Source organism: Furipterus horrens, unplaced genomic scaffold (assembly GCF_987537825.1).
Source record: "Furipterus horrens unplaced genomic scaffold, mFurHor1.1.pri manual_scaffold_2, whole genome shotgun sequence".
Taxonomy (NCBI): Eukaryota; Metazoa; Chordata; class Mammalia; order Chiroptera; family Furipteridae; genus Furipterus; species Furipterus horrens.
The window spans coordinates 147,200,245-147,204,023 of NW_028327172.1; the positions used below are offsets into that span (position 1 = coordinate 147,200,245).

Consider the following 3,779-nt stretch of genomic DNA (forward strand, 5'->3'; position numbering starts at 1 on the left):
GGGGGGTGCCTATAGGACTATCAGCTGATTTCTCAGAGGACACTTTGCAGGCAGGAAGGGACTGGCAAGTAGTATTCAATGTGAAGAAAAGCAACCTACAACCAACATTACTCTATCCAGCAAAGCTATCATTTGGAATGGAAGGGCAGATGAAGTGCTTCCCAGACAAGGTGAAGCTAAAGGAGCTCATCATCACCAAGACATTATTATATGAAATGTCAAAGGGACTGACTTAAGAAAAAGAAGATCAAAACGATGAACACTAAAATGACAACAAACTCACAACTATCAACAACTGAATCTAAAAAATAAAAACAAAACCCAACTAAGCAAACCAGAATAGGAACAGAATCATAGGTATGGGGATCATTTGGAGGATTATCAGCTGGGAGGGGGAAGGGGGAGAAATAGGGAAATGATACAGGGACTAAGAAGCATAATCAGTTGGTACAAAATAGACAGGGGGGTGTTAAGAATAATATAGGAAAGAACGAAGCCAAAGAACTTATATGCACAACCCATGGACATGAACTAAGGGGGTGCAATTGCTGGAGGGAAGGAGGGTACTGGGCAGAGGGGAGCAAAGGGGAAAAAAATTGGAACTACTGTAACAACGTAATTAATAAAATATACTTTAAAAAATCTAGAAGGACATATTAAAAACATTAACAATGGCTATCTCTGGAGGTGAAATTAAATGAATTTGATTTCTTTTTAAAGTTGTTTATTATTTAAAGTTTTGAAATATTCTTCATGATCTTTTATTACCTTCTCAATAATAAAAGAGAAAAATGTGTTTTATTATGAGCTGAAATTACGTCATTCCCTGACTAATTTATTGGTGGCATATCTACAGGTATGACAGTATATAAGAGATTAAAATTTATAAAATTTTAATTTCAAGATTTTTTACCTTTATTCCCACTCTTAAATAGGGCATACAAAGTTTATCTGAGGAAGCTATACTCTATACAGTTATGCTAGTGATGAAATTTCATGCAACTAAATTCTCCATCACAGAGTGGCAAGAACACAAGAAATTCTAGTTTTAAAATAGACCCTTCTTACACAGAAAACAATTTATCTGGAGGTCATTACCTCAGTTAATGAGAATATAGCGAAATATCCTGACAATTCAAAAAGACCTCTGAACAGTACCAATAAAGTAGAAATTAAAATAAAATATCTTGCTCAAAAAAAGAACCACTCAGGCCTTACTCTCCATCAATTTCTTCTTGCTTCAGATAAATGGAACACAGTCCCAGCATAAAGAAAGAAACTGGATCTACTTAATTTACTAGAGTCTGAGAGGCTATTTTGGGGTACCTACGCTGGTCCTCCATGTTCCTAAGGGCCATTTGAGAACTATCAGTAGCCATCAGAGTAAGATCCCTCAGCAACAGGGGAGTAGGAGCCTCATTAGCACTCCAGGTATAGTTCAAGCGGGAAAGGCCAAACATAGGCTCTGAACAGAGTGAGGGCTCGATGGCAGTGCCTGACACTCCTGATAAGACCCAGCACCCCAGAGACAGCAGAATAAAACAGAACAAGTGAAACAGAATCTTTATCATTTATGTTGTGTCAACCTTTTGGGATATAAACACACTATGGAGGCCGACAGGAAAGAAGCATTTTCCTATCTTCCTCTTTCAGTTACCCTTTGGTCCATAACAAAAGATCCTAAAAGTAGTGACGCCAAACAAACCATTTATTTGTTCACAAGTCTGCAATTTGGGCTTTGGTCAGCTGGGCAGTTTTTCTCCTGGTCTCCAGGAGGGTAACTGGTGCTACTGCTGTGCTAGCTGGCACTGGCTGGTCTGGGATCTTCTTACTCCAGTGCCTGCAGCACCAGCTAGCACAGCTATGTCTCTCTCTCCACGTGGTCTCTCTTTGAAGAGGCCAGTCCATGCTTGTTCCCCAGGCAGCAGAGTCTCAGGAGAGTAAAGGCAAGGTCACAAGACCCCATGAGGCCTAGCCTCAGAGGTCAGACAGTGTGGCTTCCACCACATTCTGTTAGTCAAAGCAAGTTACAAAGCAGCCTGGACACAAGAGATTAGGTAGCGACCCTACTCTTCATGTAGGAAGTTTCAAAATTACATTGCAAAGGAATTGTGCACACGAGAGGCATGGTTCATTGAGGTAATGATGTAATAATAATGGCCCCACTGCCTTGTGGCTACAGTACAATGAAGTGTATCAGACATGCCAGTACCTTGGGAATGGTGGGCACCATGGCAGCCACATGCAAGGTAAGAGCCCATGGCCTGGTGAAGAAGAAAGGAAGTTTGGAGGGTAACTAAAAAAGAGTTTGTTTTTTTTAAGCTCAAAGGGAGGGACTTGAATTAAGTTGGGGTTCTCACAATTATGCAGGTGAGGACTGAGACATCAAAATATTACCTTGTTGTTAGGTTGCTTCTATTTTATTTTCTATTTGTTTTTGTTAGTTTTACAGCCTTTTTGGATAACCCTGTTCTCCCCTTAGCTCATGGCCTGGGAAGAACATTTAGTCAAATATGCTTGATTTACTGGCTTTCTAACCCATAACAGGTTAAAAGGAGCAAATAAAAGAGGAATGAAAAAACTACTGCTTCTCAGTTCTCTGATGAAAGCAAAAATAATCATAGAAAGCTTGGCAGAAGGAAGAGTCAGAAAAAGCAAATTTAATAATTCAACAAAACTTAACAGTCTAGGGTCATGTACTGGAAGGAGAGAACATGTTTTATCATAGCTCAACTATATATATATATTTTAGAATCCAACCAGATTTTATTTGACACAGAACACAATAGGACTGCAGAAAAGACACAATTCTATCTAACTTATAATTAAGTAACAGGCGGGCAAGTCATTAAATGAATTAACAAAACAGTTGAGCTTGATGGAAAAATATTCTTTTTCTAGTGCCCATACTTTTGGAATTCCCACTCTCTGTTGTCCAGGGGACACACTTGTCGCGTTTTGAGCCAGCGGGAGATGCAGTGGAAGTGAAAAGCATGAAAGATCCATAATGTGGTTCCTGCAGATGGCACAGTTATCAATCACAATGTCCCAGGCCCAGAGGGCTACTGCGTTCCACTTTTTCACTTCAAAGTGCTTCTTGCCCTCGCCGCTGCTGATGCCGCTCAGGGTATCCACATCCATCGCTACCGCCATTTTTGAAACACACGGTCTGTCAACTATATTTATGATAACTAAGACCCCTGAAATTTTTAATGGTTTTCAGCATATTCAATTAAATAACACAGAAGACCACATATACTAAAACCTCACAATAATACAAAATTGCAAATTTTAATGTAACTTAATTGGTAATTGGCTCCAAAGGGTGGAAGGAGGGGGATAAAGTGACCTCATGATCATTTGGGACATTTTCAGTTCATGTATGATCAATTGTATATAGTATAATTTTCTCACATTAACATACCGAGGGGTTAGCCAACCCGGAAAATTCACTTTTATGAATCCCCTAATGATGCCAAACACACAAGTGTTATTTTACTATTTTCTGTCAAGTTGGCATTCATTTAAAAAAAATTTTTAATTAACTTATTTCCATTGTGTCATACATTTTTGCAAAATGCATTTTATTCACAAATATTGTCTTATTTAATCACTATACAATCTTAAAGGACAGATGTGTTTATTGCCCTTTAAAGGATAAGAATATAAATATTCAACTCCTGTGAAAACGGCGCTCCGAGCGGCTCAAGGCGTTCCGGGCGTGACCTGCACCCTGCACGCTGCGGCTCTGGGGCCTGAGGGTTGGCGCCATCCGGATG

General features: G+C 39.5%; 1 pseudogene; it reads right to left on the reverse strand.

Annotated features, from left to right (window-relative positions):
• Positions 1–2,800: 2,800 nt before the first annotated feature.
• On the reverse strand, positions 2,801–3,165 carry LOC150019680 (E3 ubiquitin-protein ligase RBX1 pseudogene; annotated as a pseudogene).
• Positions 3,166–3,779: the final 614 nt, after the last annotated feature.